General features: G+C 43.8%; 1 protein-coding gene across 16 annotated transcripts in view; it reads left to right on the forward strand.

Annotated features, from left to right (window-relative positions):
• SEMA5A (semaphorin 5A) overlaps positions 1 to 22,191 on the forward strand; it is a 478,910-nt gene that overhangs the window by 129,308 nt on the left and 327,411 nt on the right. Inside the window, exon 1 of one of the 16 annotated variants that reach the window (XR_012377661.1) lies at positions 9,990 to 10,077. The exons of the other annotated variants lie outside the window; for them this stretch is intronic. The gene's annotated coding sequence lies outside the window, so the exon portion shown is untranslated. Of the gene's footprint in view, positions 1 to 9,989; positions 10,078 to 22,191 lie in introns of those variants that run through there. 16 annotated transcript variants of the gene reach the window in all.

A 22,191-nucleotide genomic window follows, 5' to 3' on the forward strand; every position in this document is an offset into this window, starting at 1 on the left:
GTGATGCCTGGGTATAGGAAAGGAAAAAAGAAAGCTTAAATAAAGGCTATAGCATCATACTTAATCTCGGTATGAAACCAGGGAGTGGTAGGGGGTCTTATTTGTTTGTTAAAAACAGTTTTTCCTTGAGTTTTTCTCTCCGTGGGGACTTTGGTTTGAGTAGCTGCATGAATGGTCAGCAGAAGCTGTCTTGGTAAGGACACAGGCTGGTAATGACCCTCTCTTCTCTCCCCTGTGAGGCACCTTTGCCACACGGCCAAGCCAGGTGCATTTAATAATTTCTCAACACCTCTTCAGGGAGGGAAGTACACTTTTCCACAGGGAGAAAGTTAGTCATGGAAGGGTTTCAGATGCGAAGGTCTGAAGGTCCACCCATAAATCACTTATGGAGCCGCTACTGAGGAGCCTCTGTGTCTCTGTGCGTAGGTAACGGTGCGGGCTGGGAGGGAGAGCCCCGCGCTGGGTGTGTGCACTGGCCGCGGATGGACAGATGGATGGAGGGATAGCGGGCTTTCGTTCTTGATTGGTCATGAACTCAGGTCACCAGTAACTTGCTTGCCCAGCTTTGCCCGAAAAGGGCTTTGAACACCTCAGAGGAGAGGTGCGGCCCCAATCCCAAATTCCGTACTAAGGATGCAGGTGTAGAGAGAGGCACGTTTCGGTGAATGAGTCTTGTCTGGCTTTCCTGGTGAATTATTTTCATGTGTTTGCAGCCATGTTTCTAAACTAATAGATATTCAACCATACTTTTGTCTAGAACACTTAAGTGGGGATTCTTTGGGGTGCCAGGGTCTAACTGAAGAGTGGCTGGTTGGGTATCAAGACCCCTGGGTCTTGGGTTCAGCTCTGCTCTTAGTGGTTCTGGGGTAGATGACTTCTCCTCCTGGGGCCTCAGCTTTTAAATCTGTGAAAAGAGAAGGTGGAAGTAAAATAGGTGGGTTTTAAACCGTGTTTAGAAGGGCCCCGGATTTTTCCCGAAGTGGTCTGAGAGGAAAGGGTGGCGTGCTGGAGTCAAGGCTTTTGAAAATCATGGTCTGTTGTTAGAGAAGGGTTGGAAATCTGCAACCAGATGTTCCTGGAGCTCTGTTTGACTCTGACATTTATTTTTTTTTAAAAAGTAACTTAAACATAAAGTTTGCTTTGGAACTGCTTTCAGTTCAGAGTGGCTGCAGAGTGGAGAGGTTCAGAGACCCTGGAGAGACTGCTGCCTGGGTTCGAATCTCAGCTCTGCTACTTATGGCGTGCTATGTATTTGGGCAGGTTTCTTAACATCCCTGTGCCTCAGTTTCCCCATCTGTGAAAAGTGGGTAATAACTTGGGTAATAACGGTGTGTCAGTGTAGGTCCATTGATTGTAACAAATGCGCCACTCTGGTAGGGAAGTTAATAACGGCGAGACTGTATTTGTGGGGGGGCAGATGGCATTGTAGGAAATCTCTGTGTCTTTCCCTCAATTTTGCTGTAAGCATGAAGCTACTCTGACAAATAAAGTCTATTAATAAAAAAAAAGGATAATAATAATATTAACTGTGGACTTAAGGTCATGTATCATATGATCTCACTGATACGAGGAATCCTTAATCTCAGGAAACAAACTGAGGGTTGCTGGAGTGGTGGGGGGTGGGAGGGATGGGGTGGCTGGGTGATGGACATTGGGGAGGGTATGTGCTACGGTGAGCGCTGTGAATTGTGCAAGACTGTTGAATCACAGACCTGTACCTCTGAAACAAATAATACATTATATGTTAAGGAAAAAAAAAAGAAGAAGAAGATAGCAGGAAGGGAAAAATGAAGGGGGGGAAATCGGAGGGAGAGACGAACCATGAGAAATTACGGACTCTGAGAAACAAACTGAGGGTTCTAGAGGGGAGGGGGGTGGGGGGATGGGTTAGCCTGGTGATGGGTATTAAAGAGGGCACATATTGAATGGAGCGCTGGGGGCTATACGCAAACAATGAATCATGGAACAGTACATCAAAAACTAATGATGTAATGTATGGTAATTAACATAACATAATAAAATAAAATTAAAAAAAATAATAGTAAAGGGCAAGATAGTTAATAATTGTAAAATACTTAGAACACCCCTCGGTGGCTATTAAGCATCGTATAAGAGTTAAATATTAAGTGGATGCTTATCCATTGGAAAACTTATTTGGCAAAATGAAGCAATTTCTGCAATGTGTGAGCAATTTTAGTGTTTTCTTCATGTCCAGTGTGTTTCCAGATTGACTTAATAAGATGGTAACCCATCTCTTGTGTACAGTGGATGTTTCAGGCTAAGAGAACAGTTTGAGCAAGTTTTGGAAATGTAGAAGTTCTAGAAGTAGAAAAGTCTAGTGTAGGTAAGAATTGTGTGCTGAGACAGTTGTTCAAGGAGGGGTTAGATTATGCTGGAGCCCAGTGCGCGGTTGGGGAATTCCTTGCTATAGCGGTGAGACTTGCAACTAATGGTGGTAGTGATGATGTTGGAGGTGGTGGTGGTGGTGGTGGAGGTGTTGGTAGAGTTGGAGGTGACGATGGTGGACGTGGTGGTGGTGGAGGAGGTGGAAATGATGATGGTGGAGGTGGAGGTGATGGTGGTGGTGGTGGTGGAGGTGGAGGTGATGGTAGAGGTGGAGATGATGATGGTGGAGTTGATGGTGATGGTGGAGGTGATGGTGGTGGAGGTGATGGTGGAGGTGGAGGTGATGGTGGTGGTGGGGTTGGTGGTGGTGGTGGTGGTGGAGTTGGAGGTGATGTTGTGGATGTGGTGGTGGAGGAGGTGGAAGTGATGATGGTGGAGGTGATGGTGTTGGGGGAGGTGGCAGTCAGTGATGGTGGAGGTGGTGATGGTGGATGTGGCGATGATGGTAGAGGTGGAGGTGTTGGTGGAGGTGGAGGTGATGATGGATGTGGTGATGATGGTGGGGGTTATGGTGGAGGTGATGGTGCTGGTGGAGGTGATGGTGCTGGTGGAGGTGGTCCTGGTGGTGGTGATGGTGGAGGTGGGGTGGTGGTGGTGGTAGAGTTGGAGGTGATGATGGCGGATGTGGTGGTGGTGGAGGCGGTGGAAGTGATGGTGGAGGTGGTGCTGATGGAGATGGCAGTGATGGTGGAAGTGGAGGTGATGGTGGAGGTGATGATGGATGTGGCGATGATGATGGGGGTGATGGTGGAGGTGATGGTGATGGTGGAGGTGGCAGTGATGGTGGTGAGGCAGGACAGGAGACTCCCCCCTTTATCCCCATTGAGTTTTGTGCTGGATAATCCCTACCCAGAGCTTAAAGATATCTGGCAGACTGCTTGCTAGTTGACAAGGAGTGGCTCAGTTAACTCTTGAGATTGAAGAGAAGGAAGCCACTTAGCAGCAAGATGAGAAGAGAAGTGGGGGACAGGCGGGGACTGAGGCATCCTTCGTTCCCTCGTTCTCCATGGCCGTCTCCTCTGAAGGGCAGAGAGCCTTTTCCGCTGGTGCACGCTTGACTTGTCATCCCATTTCCATCGCAGAGCAAAACAAAAGCAGCCAGAGAGTTGAGGGATCAAAGCACACTTCCCTAGGACCCTGGGACTTTTGGGGTTTCTGTTCAGGTTTTTGACGGTTTTGCTTACAAATGTTGGCAGCATTCATTTCATTTCCCAAACTGTGCTGTCCTCGTTACTGTGGTAACTGAAGCACACTTAATCTGGTTTCCATTATATAAGTGAGTTGTAAAACCCACGTTTCATTGTGGTGAAATTGTGTGTTGTAATGACTCGGGATGCAGTTTTGATTAGTACGTGTAGCACTTTCCAGCTATAGGATCATAGGGACATAGTAAGGAGACGAGAGATTTGACGTATGGAAAAAAGAGATCGGATGTTCTCTTTTTATGTGCAATCCTTCTGGTATGCCACAGCGCAACATTCCTTTGAGATTTGACTGTATCTAGTAGTGATTCTCAAGGTGAGGGAGGGTGACTTGCTCCCACGCCCACCCCCAGGACATTTGTCAATATCTGGAGACGTTTTGATTGTCAAGTCTGTTCTCTTGGGCTCCTGGGCTCTCGTAGGTAGAGGCAAACGGTGCTGCTCAGCCCCATCCAGTGCTCATGCGGCCACCGCCACAGCGAGTTAGCCCATTCCAGACACCAGGACTGCTCAGATTAAGGAACTCTGGTGCACAGTGTTCATTCCCTGAGAAGTTGTATAGAAAATACATTCCTCGTTCTGGAATCTCTTCCTTTCCAGTTCCCACATTCCATGACAAAGCCATCTAACATTTACTTAAAGACCTGTTTGAAATCCGTGCACTATGAGAAACCTACTTGCATCCGGCCAATTTCTTTTTATATCTCCTCTGTACATTCTCTTGATGCAAACATTGCCCGTTTATCCCTACAGATATTCTGTGTTTCTCAACATAGCATTTTTATCACTTCTTACAAGGCAACTTCTGTGTGTGTTTCTTCTGCCTAAATTTGGTTTTAAGCTCTTTAATACTGTGTGAAATTTCTTTGAGTTATGTGGAAAATGTAGTTCAGTGCTGCCCATGCTTTACATATCTAGTAAATACATCATGTTTAAGTTTGATACTGATGCGTTTGTATAAATCAAAATATTATTTTCTTGATAGCCATAATTCCTTTCACTGAAGAGAGCAAAACCCAGTGTTTCTTCTTTTCTTTTCCCAAAGCAGACACATACTTAAATCTCATTGGATTTGAATACAGACATCAGAGCACTTTGTTTCACATCTGAGAAAATATTTCTAGCTTTCTACTTGCCTAAGTTTCACTTATTGTATTTATTTCTTAACAAATCTAGGGTAGAGTCTTTATGACACTGTTCTCACTGGCCGGTGTTTTCAAAGCCTGTGTTTATGCTCACTCTGTTTTTAAATGATATTATAAATAAATATTTATGACTTTGCAAAACTTAATGGTGAGTAAGCAACTGCCATTAGGCAAATGTTTCCATTCGGACAGATCTGCCATCGGGCATGCCTTTGAGACAGCTAATTTGGTGGTGTCATTTTCACCATGTTCTATTTACTTGATTTCTGTCTGGTTGTTCCATGTTCATTTCTTTGACTAGATAAGGCAGGAGATGTGTATTAGCATCATTATGGGGAATTAGAAACCCAGAGTCCTTTTCTTCCTGGTAGGTGAAGGCAAGTCCCAGCCATTGATCATTTTTGGTCATTTGGCTGGCTCGCCTCTTGGGGGAGTGCGAGATGCAGGCGGCGTGTTTGCGTAGCTGAGTTGGGGTCCTCTCTCGTGGGCACAGATTAGCCCCATGTCTTTTGGGTGGTCAGTTCAACGATAAGGGGAAATAGTGATATGGAAGAGAATCTAGCAATGTTGAAGTCCCCCTTTAAAAGTCCGTAGAAACGAATTCATGAATATTGCCCGTCAACTGGGCACCAGGCACCTTGGTGACCTTTGGTAGGTATTAGCTCATTCTCTCCTCGAGATCGTCCAGCCGGATGGGTGTGGGTATTCTTATTTGATGCACAGAGAAACTGCAGCTCACAGAGCTGAAGTAACTCGGCCAGTGTTTTTATTTCCATATTTGACTGAGGTCTGCCCAGCTTTGAGTACGTATTCTCACTGTTTCCCACTGGCTTTTATTATAAATGATCCAGTTCAGTGTAGGTGAATGAAGGTGACCTCGGCTCGACCCCTAGGTGAATGAAGGTGACTGTCCTAGGCCTTCTGAAAACTTGACTTTAACCATTCCTTAAAATTAAGAAAGGCATTGCCTTAAGTTTGACCAGCCTTGAGGCAGAACATATGGCCACTGGATGCCAGGGAAGATTTTTTTTTTTATTTCTTTTAAATTAAAAAAATATTTTTTTTTTTTAGAGGGGGGGGGGCAGGGGGGGGGGGGGGGGTAGGGGCAGAGGGAGAAGCAGGCTCCCGGCTGAGCAGGGAGCCCGACATGGGGCTCTATTCCAGGACCCCGAGATCATGACCTGAGCCGAAGGCAGATGCATAACTGACGGAGCCACCCAGGCGCCCCATACAGGGAAGATTTTTATGAGATCATGCAGGACAGCCCCCATTGTGGGATTCCTGGGGAATTTTGGATCTCCAAGGGGTTGGGTGGGGTGGGTCCCTTTTTCCGTGAAGCTATTTCTGTGTTACTCAGATTCTCAGAACGGACAGAAATACTCTAACAAGCAGGGCATTTTGAACACCCTGTTTTGCTTACTGACATGTACAAACACAGTCTCAGAGGACCTTCCCAGAGTTGGCTGTTTGGGCGTGTTGTTTCATGGTGGGATATAATAATGAATATCTTGCTTAACATTTAGTAACTCTGGAAGTTGCTTCCAAACCGCATGGTTTTTCATTAAACTGGGTGAGAGAACATGCTCAGAGAGCTGGTTACCTTAGATTCATCCCTTCTTTGGGCAGCTGGATCATCTGTTTTGGAATCTAGTACTTGTTCAAGAAGAAAGAGACAGCAAAACAGCTCAATGCTTGTTGGCTTACTGGTCGTAATTCCAGTATCCACCTTATGACTTAACCTTTGGAGGTCATCTGAGACAGTCCACCTGGAAGGTTTTTGTGTTTGTTCATTCATTTGTGGCTACTTCCTTCCTCTGACCTCAAGAACTAGCTCTTGGAGGTTAGTCTAATCACGATTTCTCCCCCAACAAGGGGAAATTTTTTTGTCATCAGATTATATGCCCGTGGGACACTGGAATGATCCTTTGTAAGAGGAACCTTCTAATCACCCCTCATTGCAAATACATTTCAAACTAATTTGATTAAATAAATAAAGTAGTGAAATAGCATTAGAGACTTTGAGCTTATTATCAAGTCTTCTAAATGGTTTAGCCTTGACTTGAAGATTTATTGCTGATATTAGAGAGTTATGACACACAAGCAGCAATTTGAGTCTTGTTTTTCTCTGACACACACACACACACACACCCCCATAGTGGAGAGTGTATGTTGAAATGACTTGATTCTATGACTTTGATTAGAAACAAATCATTGATGTGTTGTTCTCATGGCAGGCAGCTAATAGAAGCATGGGCCACCATTGTTTGAGGAAATACGACAGTCCTGGATTTCATAGGCTGCCAAATTAGCATAGGAATCCATGTATGTCTTCTAAAAATGACTCCCAGTAGCACGCTGAGCCTGACTCGGAACTTGGATATAAACACCAAGTAGTTTTATGACCATACCTTTGTTGTGTTTCCGACCAGCTCCAATGGTAGGGGAGCTATGTGTATACAGTTTCTGTTTCTCTTTTCTCTCAATGTTTTTTTTTTATTTTTTTATTTTATTAAGTTGTTTGTGTCTAAGGCTGAAACCTTTGAACACTGATGAGGAACACTCAGCAAAGCAGATTGGTCCATTTTTCAAAAGAGTATGAGATGGCTTAAAATTAGAGGTTCCAAATTTCATTACAATGTGACAGCAGGTACGTGTTAATCATTGCATGCTAGTCAGAGAGATGATGCATGCAAAGAATTCAGTATTATAAAATTGACAGCAACCCGCAGGATCCTTGTTTTGTAATGAGGCAGTTGAGCTGTGGAGAAGTTAAGTAACTTGCCCAAAGTCACCTAGCCAGCAAGGGGCAATGCAGGCACTTAAATTCAGAAAGCCTGGTGGAGGAGCTGGGCTTCTTCACCCCTCCTGTACCTCCTCTTTATCCCACAAACATTGGCTGGGTCTTCATAATGTTGAAGATCCAAGCTCTCTATTGTGATGAAAAGGTGTAGTAGCAAAAGTGTCTCTGTCCATGGGTTTGTGTTGTCTTGGGGGAATTACGTTCATCAATAATTATATCACTTTGTAAGTAGAATGATAAAGGGTGTATACAACGGGTTTTGAGCACACAGTTGAAGCAACAGTTTGTTCTCATGAGGCACGAGAATGGGTAAATAAATAACAAAGCTTGGGCACCTGGGTGGCTCAGTTGGTTAGGCGACTGCCTTCGGCTCAGGTCATGATCCTGGAGTCCCGGGATCGAGTCCCACGTCGGGCTCCCTGCTCGGCAGGGAGTCTGCTTCTCCCTCTGACCCTCTTCCCTCTTGTGCTCTCTGTCTCTCATTCTCTCCCTCTCAAATAAATAAATAAAATATTTAAAAAAATATATATATTAAATAACAAAGCTTTTGCAGATGCATTTGAGGCGGGCCTTCACAGGATAGGAGGGATACATGGGAAGTTGTAGTTTGCAGAACGCATGGTGAGCATAAAGAGCAAAAGGGTGTATTGATACCAAAATGCTGGTGTCTCAAGAATGCTGAATCATGCCTGGTGCATATTGGAAGATGAGGCAGGGGCTCGCAGTGAGATTGGGTTGCATCTTGCAGGCTGTGCTCAGGGACTGTCCATGGACTCAAGTCCAGAGGGTCCAGACAGAGGCATTTAAGTCATATTGAAGGTAAAATGGAAGAAAGAGAGAAGAGAGGCAGGTATGTTCAACCAGGACACTGGTCAGGGCAGGAGAGAAGGGCATTCAACAGGTACCATTTTGTGGCCACTTAATACATGCCTGCGTTGGGGACGTTAAAAGGACAGGTAGATAGTATTGGTATTTTTGGCGAGGAAAAAGAGTTGGCAAAGGTTAGTATACTTTTCCAGAGTCACCAAGCTAGAAAGGAGGGCAGAATTCAAACCCACATCTGCCCGATTCCAGAAATCTCTCCAAAGATCTATGGAACAAATGCTTTTGCAGGGTGGAATTGGAGATAAAGCCATAGCATCTCTTCTGAAATTGAGGGTGAGGTTGAGATGTGCCCCTTCTAGAAAGCCTTGAGAGGAGTGTGGGTAGTGGAGATTAGCTGTCAAAGTCCTTTTTAGCTCTGGGGTTATATATCTACAGTGGAACCAACTAGTCGTTGGCCATGAGCAAAATCACCTTATTTATTGATTGTATGAATATGTGGACGTTTTCCTGATCCTTCTTTACGGGTGAGGGTTACGAGAAAAGAGAGGACTAACAGAGTAGTGTTTAGACATGTGGGTCCAGGGTGTGTGTCTGCGCACGCATGTGTAATTGTTGTAAGCATGTGCTTATAACAAATAAGGACACAGTTCTCCATGCTGTAGACCAGTCCACACCATTGTCTAGAGATTCATATGCGGGGTCCACTTGGACTGTAACAGGCTGACATTTGATTTATCAGAGCATGCTGGAGACACTGTGCTGGCCTGCTTGGGGACGCTGGTATGGAGGATTTGGTGACAGTCAGGAAAAGAGGCAGCTGTTTGTTATGACTATATATTGTGCTTAGCTAGCAACCCTGGGCCAATTCTCATCCTTGACATTTTTTAGTACAACTCCCATGGGATAAGAATCTTGCCCAGAGAATCCCCATAGGGTAAGAATCTTGCTCTGTGGTCAAGGAATTTAAGTTCTAAAGTTATGCTTGCTAAAGATTTATAGGATTGTGATTTGGGGAAAACATAACTATTTCATGATGCGAAATGCTAATTTGACAGTTCACAACACACTTCGTTCGACCTCTTGCTGTGGGAACCACGGAGGGAGGGGTGATTCTGATATTTAGAAGCTGAGAAGAGGACCACCAGGGACTGCTGACTTGGGGTCATTACACAGGTGTTGTGCAACAGAGGCTTCATTAAGAGGTGGACCTTGTGATCCCTGGGATAGTTCTGAGATTCCAGAAAAGCATGTTTAATAATGGAGGGTGGTGGATATGGTGGGAAACATCCTCTTTGACTGACAGATGGTGCTGGATCCTGTGTCTTCAGTGGACCTTAGTGCTTTGAGCAGAGAAGTATGAGAGCATTTGTGGTTTGTACATCATTGATGTCACATGTCCAAGAGCCTGGGCACAGCTTCTGTGGACATTGCCCCTCTACCTTCATGCCCACCGGCGCTTCCGTCTTGCTCTTCTTTTGGAGAATGACCAATACTGGAAAAACTTTCCTTTAGCTAACTGATTTAATTGCTTTAACCCTGGAAAAATACTGGGGAGGAATGGAAATTTCTATCCAATGTGTTTAGCTGAAGAAGTGTGTGCAGGGTGTGTAGGGATTGTTGAAGGGGGTGCGTGAAATGTATGTTGGAGATGACAGTGAGTTTGGGGGCTTGGAGAGTCCTCCACCTACACAATTCTTAGGTAAGTGTGAGTTATAAAATTATTATTATTATTATTTTTTAAGGTTTTATTTATTTATTTGACAGAGAGAGACACAGCGAGAGAGGGAACACAAGCAGGGGGAGTGGGAGAGGGAGAAGCAGGCTTCCCGCTGAGCAGGGAGGCCGATGTGGGACTCGATCCCAGGACCCTGGGATCATGACCTGAGCCGAAGGCAGACGCTTAATGACTGAGCCACCCAGGCGCCCTATAAAATTATTTTAAAGTGTTAAGTAGAATATAAGTCCTTTAAACTATGAGGTAATTTATATCGATAAATCATAAGAATTGTATAATAATTAATTATTATAAACAGGGTAAGATATTTAAAGTTATTTTGGAGTCAGAGGCTTCATGAATATGTGTGTGGCAACAAGCTATCTGGGTAACTAGTCCATTTCGGCCTAAAGTTGCTTTGGGCTCATTTCTGCATTTTCTGTTCTGTTCTGTTGATCTATGGGTTTAATTTTGTGTCGGTACTCTACTGTTTTGATCACTACAACTTCGTAATGTAACTTGAAGTCTGGAACAATGATGCCTCCAGCTTTGCTTTTCTTTTTCACAATTGCTCAGGCTATTCAGGGTCTTTTTTGGTTCCAAACAAATTTTAGGATTGTGTGTTCTAGTTCTGTGAAAAATGCTGTTGATAGGGATTGCACTAAATGTATAGGTTGCTTTGGGTAGTATAGACATTTTAACAATGGTTGTTCTTCTAATCCCTGAGCATGAAGTGTCTTTCCATTTCTTTGTGTTCTCTTCAATTTCTTTCATCAGTGTTTTACTGTTTTCAGGGTACAGGTCTTTCAACTTCTTGCTTACATTTATTCCTAGGTATTTTATTATTTTTCATGTAATTGTAAGTGGGATATTTTTTCTTAATTTCTCTTTCTACTGCCTCATTATTAGTGTATAGAAATGCAACAGATTTCTGCATGATGATTTTGTATCCTGAGACTACTGAATTTGTTTATCAGTTCTAGGAGTCTTTGCATGGAGTCTTTTGGGTTTTTTATATATATTGTCATGTCATCTGTAAACAGTGAAAGTTTTGCTTCTTCCTTACCAATTTGGATGCCTTTGATTTCTTTTTGTTGTCTGATTGCTGTGGCTAGGACTTCTAGTACAGTGTTGAATAAAAGTGGTGAGAGTGGACATCCTTGTCTTGTTCCTGAGCTTAGGGGGGAAGCTCTCAGCTTTTCCCCCTTAAGGATGATGTTTGGGGTGGGTTTTTCAAGGCCTCTAATGTGTTCAGGTATGTTCTCTTTAAACCTACTTTGTTGAGGGATTTTATCATGAATGGATGTTGTAGTTTGTCAGATGCTTTTTCTGTATCTGTTGAAATGATCATATTGTTTTTATCCTTTCTCTTGTTGATGTGATGTATCACATTGATTTGCAAATATTAAACTACCCCTACAAGGCAGGAGTAAATCTCACTTGATCATTGTGAATGGATAAAGAAGATGTGGAATATTATTCAGCCATAAAAAGAATGAAATCTTGCCATTTGCAACCACGTGGATGGAGCTGGAGGATATAATGCTAGGCAAAATCAGTGAGTCAGAGAAAGATTTCACTCATATGTGGAATTTAAGAAAAAAACAAATGAGCAATGGAAAAAAGAGAGAGAGACAAACCAAGAAACGGACTCTTTCTATTTTGAAGAATGATTTATTTGAGAGGGGGGGGGGGGGGGGAGGGGGAGAGAGAGAGAGAGAGCGAGCGCGCACAAGTTGGGGGGAGGGGTGGAGGGAGAAAAGAGAGAAACCTCAAGCAGACTCCCCACTGAGCACCGGCCCAATGGGGGCTTGATCCCAGGATCCTGAGATGACTTTAACTGAAACCATGAGTTGGATGCTTAACCGACTGAGCCACCCAGGCGCCTGTAGACTCTTACCTCTAGAGAACAAACTGATGGTTACCAGAGGGGTGGTAGGTGGGGGCATGGATGAAATAGGTGGTAGGGGTGAAGGGGTGCGCTTGTAATGAGTACCAGGTGATGTACGGAATTGTTGAATCACTGTATTGTACACTTGCAACTAATAAGAAAAAGTCTGTTAACTACCCTGGAATTAAAATAAAAACTAAATAACAAATTTGCTTTGGGCTCCAAAGCCAATGTCAATTTCACGTTGGTTTCTCTATGGCTCTTTTAGTTTTTACGGAGACCAGTAGCTCACCCAACCCTGCTCCCCATCTATGTCAGGCTAGTGGGAACTTGGCCAGTGAAAAGCTTGGTATATGAAGAGCCGTCTCCTTACTGGCACCCCCCTCACCACTATCACCTAGTGCCACTGCCGAGGCCCCTCTTCCCTGAAACGGGAAAGATCCACCAAAGTCCCCTCTCGGAATGAGCCATACTCCAACTTTCTTTCTTACCTTCACTGCTGGTGCTGGAGCCATCATCCCAACAACCTGGTAGCCTGACTTGGAGTTTGGAATGGGCCCTTTTATAACAGCTTCATATGTAATTCACATACAATAAATTTCACCCTTTTAAGGTTTACTGCACTTTTCATATATTCTCGGAGTTGTGCACTAGCCACTGTTTAATTTTGGAATATTTTCATCACCCCAGAAAGAAAACCTGAACCTATCAGTGAAAACTCCCTGTCCCCCGCTCCCCTTAAGCCCTGGCAACCACTGATCTATACTCTGTCTCTATGGATTTGCCTCTGGCAGACATTTCATACAAATGCAGTCAAACAGTATGTGGCCTTTTGTGACCGGTTTCTTCCCCTTAGCATAATGTTTTCAAGGGTTATCCGTGGTGTGGCATATGTCCGCACTTTGTTCCCTTTTCTAGCTGAGTGCTGTTACACTGTAGGATATATCACATTTCTCTATCCATTCACTGTTCATTGGGCATTTGGATTATTTCTACTTTTTCGGACCATTATGAGTAGTACTGCTATTACCATTCACATACGAGTTTTTGTGTGGACATACATTTTTGTTTTTCTTAGGTATATACCTAGGAATGAAATTGCTACGTCATTGGAATTTTTACAGAGACAAATACTTTAGTAGCATCTTACATTTGAGATGTAGCACGTACTTTAGAGAGTTTAAAAATGTGGTGCTTTCTCCATTGGTGTCGGTTAATTATGGTTGCAAAATTGTCAGCAACCTAAAATAGAATTGCACAGTGGTTTTTGAGTCAAACCCAAGCGAATTCAAGTTCTGGCACTACTTTCTAGACTGACGGTAACCTCGGGCTGGAAGGTTGAGTTCTTTGAATCATAGTTTCTTGTCTGGATTAAACCCGGGTCCATGATTCTCAAGCTGTCATGGTTTTTTTTTTTTTTCCCAAAGGTTTTCATGTCATGGCATGCAGAAAATGGTAACGTTTGTGTGGATAAAATTGGTAAATGGGGAAGACTTTTCACCTGGAGGCTAAGGGGTTGGTTCTTGGCTGTGATTCTCATCTGTTAGGAAATTGTTTCTTCAATATGTCTGCACCCAACTTTCTAAAAAGAATATTTTATATATATATTTGAGAGAGAATGAGAGAGAGAGAACGAGAGAGCACCAGCAGGAAGAGGGGCAGAGGGAGAGAGAGAAGCAGACTGCCCACTGAGCAGGGAGCCCAGCGTGGGGCTGGATCCCAGGACCCTGAGATCGTGGCCTGAGCCGAAGTCCGATGCTTAACCGGCTGAGCCCCCCAGGTGCCCCAATGTGTCTGCACTCTTGCCTCTTCTTGTAACCTCTCCTCTTTTAATCTGTGAGAATCACCATTAACCACTAGAGAAAGATGTTGGACAATAAACTAAGCTTTTGAAAGGTTATGAGCTCATTGTGTTTTATCTTCACTGTGGTGTGTGGAGGAAACTCGCAAGATTAATGAAGACTTGGGCCATGGTGCCTTTGAACACTTTAGCTCTGAGTTCCACTTAGAAAGGTATGGTTGACCCCTCTGAATGCCCATCATTTGACGCCACACGCTTGTCCTATTTTTCTTTCTAGGCTTTGGAACATCATATTGTTTTTCTTGATTTGTTTTATTCTGTACTTGCTCTAGTCGGTAGGTCTTGGGTCAGTGTGCAGTTTAGGTAAAACATTGAATTTAAATTCTGGATTCCCACTGCGAGTAAAACCATTGGCTGTGTGGAATTTCTTCTAGAGAAGTTGGGCATAGCATCTTGTTCTATTTGATTTTTCTCTGGGGATTATAGCTCTGATCAGCTCTCCGCTTAGAATAGGACCACCCATATGCTGCAGGTGTTCGGGAACATGATGGCCCTCGAGCCCTGATCAGATAAAAGAATTCTGCTCCTTTTAAAAATAATTAAAGGTGGTCTTTGACACCATCTCCTCTTTTCTTGCTCTGTTTCCAAGCATGACCACGTGTAACTAATGTGTCCAGGCTGGACTTAATAGATAGAGCTTCTTCTGTCCTGGGGTGATGGAAATGAATCAGTGAAGGGGCTTATGTCAATTCGTCTTGATTCTTCCCTGTAGCATTTTCTTATCACATAATACATGTAATTTTTTCCTGATGATCATAATCACACATTCCCATTTGCAGTAAACTTGCAAAAACAATCCCCCAAAGTATGAAACAATTATGCAGACCCACGTATCTCAGAACATGCCTATGATTGGGTATATTTTCCTCTAGATGTTAATTGTAACAGCGAAGATCCGCATTGTCATATCTAACAATTATTGAGCACTTACCGTGGGCCTGGTGTTGTTCTAAGTGTTTCACGTTGATGAGAACAGTAAATCTTCACAAACTGTATGAGAAAGGCACAGAGGCTCTCCCCACCCGAAGATGGAAATAGAGGGCACACAATCAGCATGAAGCAGAGCTGGGATTTGCATCCAATTTATAGTCAGACGTGGAGACCAGGCTTCCAGTATTTATGGGTTTACATTTCACTGTGAGAATGTGTATGTGTGTGCAAGCACGTGAGCATGCATTTTGGTAGGTGTGTCCTTCCTCTGTGTGTGTGTGTGTGTGTGTGTGTGCGCATTTGTTTATATGTGCCACACAGAGTTTATTTCCTACCAGTACACTTAATATTATTTCTCATGGCCTTATCATTTCTTTAAAAATAATCTCCTGTCTTCCTGATGTATTTAATTTGTAAAAAACCATTTTCTTCTCTCCAAATAGAAGCTTCCAAATCATGATTGTAACGCGTAATGTTCGGACGAGGAGGAATATATTTCACCTTAAGTCGTCGCTGACATAAAAGATGAATGCCTTTGGAGAATGTTCAGCAGAGTATATGACTACTTTTAAGGCCCTTCAGGTTTTTCAGTGTCTGTATGGGTGTGTTTTGGTGTGTCAAATCAGTAAAGCATGTTTATTTAAACAGCCATAAGCACCGCCAACTTCTTCATGGTTGTGTTTTAAAAATGGCCATCAAAGCAATCCTGGATTCAACCAGGTAGAGACAAACTTTTTTCGGACTTTTCAAGTGAGCAGCTTTGTTTCACAACTTCCAATTCATTGTGATCTGGGATTAGTTACTGAACTGGATAGATCTGTCTGTGCTTCTCTGTGAGGAGTTATCCTCAGCCAGCGAGTTCTGTGCCTGGAACATCTGATTTTTCCAGAATGAGTGTTTGTGCATAAAAGCCCAGCCCCATCACCTCCAGTCTCATCTCCATGGTTAATGAGCTGCTCTTTGTGGTGCTGTGGTTGTAACCAGAGAGAACTGTGGGAATTTTCCAGAACAGTGAGCTTAAGGATAATATTTGCCTCTCACATATGATGTTAGAGAGAGTACATCACTTTCTTCTATACATTCAACCAGAAACACGATCTAGTGTTTCTCAACAAAACAAACGTGTGTGTTAGCTTTCCTGTAATGAATGCACAGGGGTGTATTATTCACCAAGCTAAAGTGGCGGATTAGAGGACAGAAACCCTGTATAGCCGCGTCAGGATGGAAAACATTTATCAATGCCTGTGTGCCTGGGCATTTCTCTTCAATGTAAGCAGAGAGCTTTGCATAATAGGGTTTATCGGTCAAGGCTGATAAAACCAATTTCATTTCCTTAGGCAAGAATGAATTCCCCCCCCCCCCCCCCCCCCCCCGGGTGAAGTGAATCTAGAAAGTAAAAGAGGGGGAAGTCCCATTTGTAGAAATGTCTGTCACTGACTCCCAGTTCACACCTGTGTGCCTAACTCTTCCTCACTGGACTTTAAATGAGAATAGGAATTTCCTGTGGTTGTGGAGAATACGTAGGAAGTTGGCTCGGCTCTGAGAGCATCTGTGGTTTCTCTAAGCATCCCTCCTTCATACGTGTGCTGTGCTGCCTCTGCCCTACAGCTCCTCTCTCCAGGATGTCTTCCCCCCTACACCCAGCGAGTCAGCCTGAACGGAATCTAAATACATGTATTAGGGCTCCTGTCTTAAGGCTGGTCACCCTCTGTCACCATACAAAGTTATTTTTTAAAAAATTTTATTTTATAAATTCATTTAATTGACATGTAGTGTATTATTAGTTTCAGAGGTAGAATGTAGTGTTTCATCAGTTGCATATAACACCCAGTGCTCATTCCATCACCTGCCCTCCTTAATGCCCATCACCCAGTTACCCCATTTCCCCACCCACCTCCCCTCTAGCAACCGTCAGTTTGTTTCCTAGAGTTAAGAGTCTCTTATGGTTTGTCTCCCTCTCTGATTTCATCTTATTTTATTTTTCCTTCCCCTCCCCTATGATCCTGTTTTGTTTCTTAAATTCCACATATATGTGAGATCATATGATAATTGCCTTTCTCTGGTTGTCTTTCGCTTAGCATAATACCCTCTAGTTCCATCCACGTTGTTGCACATGGCAAGATTTCATTTTTTTTGATGACTGAGTAATATTCCATTTTTTATATATATACATATACATATATATATGTATATATATATACACCACATCTTCTTTATCCATTCATCTGTCAGTGGACATCTGGGCTCTTTCCGCAGTTTGGCTGTTGTGGTCATTGCTGCTATAAATATTGGGGGGAATGTACCCCTTCAAATCTGTATTTTTGTATCCTTTGGGTAAATACCTAGTAGTGCAATTGCTGGGTCGTAGGGTAGCTCTATTTTTAGCTTTTTGAGGAACCTCCAAAGTTATTTTTTTTTAAGATTTTATTTATTTGAGAGAGAGAGAGCAAGAGTATGAGTGGGGGGAGGGGCAGAAGAGAGGCACAAGCAGACTCCCCGCTGAGCACAGAGCCCAACGCGGGACTTGATCCCAGGACCCTGAGATCATGACCTGAGCCGAAGTCAGATGCTTAACTGACTGAGCCACCCAGGCGGCCCAGTCACTGTACAAAGCTGTTACAGTATTATTGACTGTATTTCCTATGCTGTGCATGACATCTCCATGACTTATTTATTTTATAACTGGAAATTTGTACCTCTTAATCTCCTTTACCTATTTCACCCTCCCTCAACCCCTTCCCGCTCTGGTAACCGCTAGTTTGTTTCCTGTACCCATGAGTCTGTTTCTGTTTTGTTTTGTTTTGTTTATTCATTCATTTTGTTTTTAAGAATCCGCATACAAGTAAAATCATCTGTTACTTGTCTTTCTCCATCCGACCTATTTCGCTGCGCATAATACCCTCTAGGTCCATCCATGTTGTGGCAAATGGTAAGATTTCCTTCTTTTTATGGCTGAATGATGTTCTCTCTATATATCAGGTCTTCTTTCTTCCATTCATCTATCCATGGACACTTCGGTTGATTCCATAGCTTGGCTGTTGTAAATCATGCTGCGATAGACATAGGGGTGCATATTTTTATGTCAGTGTGTAGAGTTTTACTACACTGGGTTTACAAGCTGCATCATATTTAATAGTATGGATGGGCCATAATTTAGTTGATCTCATTACAAATAACTTTGGTCTTTGCATTTCAAACAGGTAAATGCATTTGCTATCTTACCCCCATTCTTAGTAAATTCTACCCTGAGACATTATTCCATTTCTCTGTGAAAAGTGTGGCCTTTTTATTTCCAGCAGATTCACATGATTCCTGTGTTTCCAAAACTCACCTGTTGCCCAACCTCCTTCTATATTAGCCTGCCACTTCTTTCCAGCATATGATAATGGTTGGCTGGTGCATTTGTTCAACAAATATTCGATACTTTCTATGTGCAGAGAACTGTGATGTCTTTGAGGGGCCACAGTAATTAGGGGGGCGCAGGCTCTGTCTTCGAATGACCCCGCTACACTGCAAGGATGCCCTGTCACAAGGCAGAAGAAGCCAGACTCTGTGGCAGAGTGACCTGAGGGCTATGGATATCGCATCCTAAGGAGGCTTGGACGAGCTGCCCTTGCTTTCTCAATGGAGAAATGGTCACATGAATAGGAGACTGGTGTTTGATCTGGAACTCAGAGGGACTTGAGGTTGTCATCCTAGACCAGGAGGGATGTGTTCGAGGCAGAAGTGTGGATGTGGGAAGTGTGGGGCATGAGTAAAATTAGTGAGTGCTCAAATTTGATCTGGGTGTTTTGGGATAGGAGGAAGTCGATGAGGAACAGACCTACCTCTGTTGCCCATTCAGCATCTGTTCATTTTCATGTTAGCACCACTGTGAGGTTTCTGTTGACATTTCCTTGCTTTCCCGTACAGCTGTAACAAATTCAAAATATTTACTCTTTTTTAATTTGCAGTAAATACGGATTTACTGCATTCTATATTATTCTTGACATTTTTTTTTTTTTCTCCTGGCGTTCTGTATCTAATATTCCTTTACGCTACATCATTTCAAATGAACTCGTCTAATTTTGAGCCCTGGCTTTGAATTCCATATTACAGATGATGGAACCTGAGGCCTGAGGCTCATGTTGGAGCTAGTGCGGACCCAGGTGCTCTGGGTCCCGAGTCTGTGCTAGCATCCCCCAGGGTTCCTCTCCTACACCTGTTGGGGGGCGGGGTGGGTCCCTGGGACATTGTAGGCAATTCTTCACCTTTTGCAAGACAGAAGCAGGAATCAGACCTCCTGCAGCTGTGTCTGACCCCCTTCACTGCTGGGGACGGACTTGCCAAATTGATGCAACCTGACGTTCCTTTTTCTGGACTTAGACTCAGGAATTGTTCCTTTTGTGTTTTTACAACCATATTCACCATCGCCTGGCTTTTAATATTTTGAAATACAGGCCTTAAGACACTTAGGGATGACTTTTCAACCATGGAGGCCTTTCTTGTGATGTCCTGGATGACCTTTCCACATCTCTGGCTAATGAACTGAAGAATAAAATACCATATGTTCACAGCACTTCTGCATTTCACAGCATCGCATTATGTGCTAATCATTCGATAATTTTGTGGCAGCGAATTCAGGGTCTTTATTGACTTCTTCTTGTGAAATCTCACCTAAGAGGCTGATTCCCTGCCAGTGAACTTGTCATTTTCCATAGAAATTCTCCCGAAACTTTGCCGTAAGCACTACTCAGTGGCACTGGCAGAAAGCGTGTGGGTCTGCACAATGATGTTTTCCATCACTCGGACAAAGACTATCTTGGTTTCTACCCCCTCTCGTCCCTCGTCCGTCAGTCGGTGGTATTTACTACATGTCAGACTCTCTTCTAGGCCCTGGGGATAGCAAATGAACGGAACTAAGGCTCAGTTCAAGGCTTGTATCTGAGTAGGTTAAACAGGCCATAAACAAGTATGTCAGTTGAGTGATTTCAAGTAGTTTTAAGTGAAAAGAGGAGAAAAATCAGAGAATCTGGTAGAGAGTAGGACATGGTGCTGTAGCTGGCCTGGCCGGGGATGCCTTTGAGTGGGGGACATCTGAGTGAGATTAGAAAGGAGGACGTGTGCAATGACCTAGAGAAAAGACTTCTGGACCCACGTGCCAAGAGGTGCTGTCTGAAAGGTGATGAGTTTGGTGAGTAAAAGGACCAGAGAGGCGGTCCGAGCACGTGTGCGTGTGTGTGCGTGTGTGTGCACGTGCGTGCACCCTCGTGTGTGATCGTGTGTAGACATCACACTCGTCTGATCCATTGGGTTGAATAGGTATCACTGGATATCGGACACAAGGGTCGTTCCCAACTAAAATCTGAAAACAGTAAATCAGGAGCATTTTCATCAAATAATGCTGGTTTTTTCAAGTGCACCTGCCATCCATTTTCTGTGAACAGATCTGATGATATTCCAAGGTATTTGTGTTTTCACCCTAGAATAATGAATCTGATGGATGCATTTCTCCTATAAGTTACAGTACCCTCCCTTTGCTGTCCTCTGACTTTTCAAGCGGCTCCAAGAGTTATGGTGTTCCAGAGTAGCTTACTTGGGCCCCTCAGGGTTCACACACTTTGGTGATGTCTTCCATGTGCGTTCGTGCTTCGAGGCCCAGGAGACTTCCTCTTCTCAGCCGCTCCGCCTATAATGATCCCTTCGTCCCTTTGACAATTAATTGGAAAATTATGACATTTAGAAAGGACATTTCTCAAAACCATGGGAATCCTTGGATTTGGACCAGATGTTAGGAGAGTTTTAATAGAGGAATAAAACATCTGTGAAAATGAGCAGAGTCACAGACGAGAAGAGGACGTGGACGGCACACTGATGGGGGCGTAAACGTTCTGTGAGGAACACCGAGAGGTGTGTGCGGATTTGCATTATTTTTTTCCCCATTAATTCATTTCTCCAGCAGTGATTGTTCATCTCTCCTATGTCTTGTAGTGTCCAGAGGTTGATATTTTCTACAGCCTGGTTTAGAGCGAGGCAGAAACACAGGTAACGGTGGTTTCCAGGGATTAAGGCTGCGGTGGAGATGAGTATTGTACAGTGGGGCCAGGTGAGGAACGTGAACTCTGAGATGAAGCTTAATGATTTGGATGAGAAGCAAGGAAACCCGTCAAGAAACCTCTGACATTGCCCAGATGAGAAATAGAGGGTTTGGATCAGGGGGGGGTGGAGGGCATGACTCTGGATGTGGGTAGGGAGAGAGTTGTCAGGATGTAGTGACAAAATGCCAGGGGGGTTTTGGGAAGATGAAGGAGGGAGAAGGTGGCAGGTGAGTCCTCAGATGATGGGCCGGGTATCTGAGTAAACAATGTAGCTAACCGTGAGAGGAAATAGGCCCAAAGGAGACAGTTGGTAAAGACAGATAATGAGGTCACCTTTAGATGAGGTATCTCCACCTTATTTATGTGAAGACGCATATTTTGATTTATCTATCTGGGTTATGTGCAGAGGTCTCGAAGAGAGTTACAGATTTGGAAGTCACCAGGTTTTGGAAAGTACGTAAGGTTGTGTGAGTTTGAAGACACAGGCCACTGAGAGTGCGCAGATGGAGAAGAAATGAATGTTCAGGAGAGATTGGGGTGGACCTTCATTTAAAGGGAACACTGAGAAGTGGGAGTTCTGGATGCGCGAGGACACGGGAGATGGGGGGTTAAGGAAACCAGGAGGGGCGTTGGGAGATGTTCAAGGGAAGGGTCAGTGGGCACAGATGCCATGGAGATACCCAGCGGCGTGAGCTCACTGGGTTGGCAGTGACAAGGTGACGAGTGGTGTTGGCCAGTCATGAAAACACAAGGGTGGATCCTTCTTTCCTGCTACCATTGTGTACTGTTGCATGTTGGCAGAGATGATGTACCTTCTGGTTGACAAGGGTGACAGTGGCACCCCAGGTTCCGCTTAGCTGAACTAAAAACCAACGGGAGGGGCGCCTGGGTGGCTCAGTCGGTTAAGCATCTGCCTTTGGCTCAGGTCATGATCCTGGCGTCCTGGGACCGAGTCCCGCATCGGGCTCCCTGCTCGGCGGGGAGTCTGCTTCTCCCTCTGCCTCTGCCTCTGCCCCTGTTGGTGCTTCCTCTCTCTGTCAAATAAATAAGTAAAATCTTTAAAAAAATAAAAGATAAAACCAGTGGGAGTTATGAATAGTAATTTATCCACCATGAGTCATTTATCACTTGATTTCTGATTGTGTCCATATGAATTTCCTGCCTTGGGGAAATGTCTCTGGATAAATCTTTTAGAAATTGTTGATATAGTTGTGTTGCCTTGAAGGACCCATTATTTTTCTTTTCTTTCTTCCCTCCCTCCGTCTTTCTTCTCCTTCTCTCTTTTTCTTTTCTTTTTTCTTTTATTCTCTTCTCTTCTCCTTTCCTTCCTTCCTTCCTCC

The sequence above is a fragment of the Callorhinus ursinus genome, unplaced genomic scaffold (genome assembly GCF_003265705.2).
Source record: "Callorhinus ursinus isolate GAN/ISIS: 27379988/994484 unplaced genomic scaffold, GSC_fseal_2.0 scaffold3, whole genome shotgun sequence".
Lineage (NCBI taxonomy): Eukaryota > Metazoa > Chordata > Mammalia > Carnivora > Otariidae > Callorhinus > Callorhinus ursinus.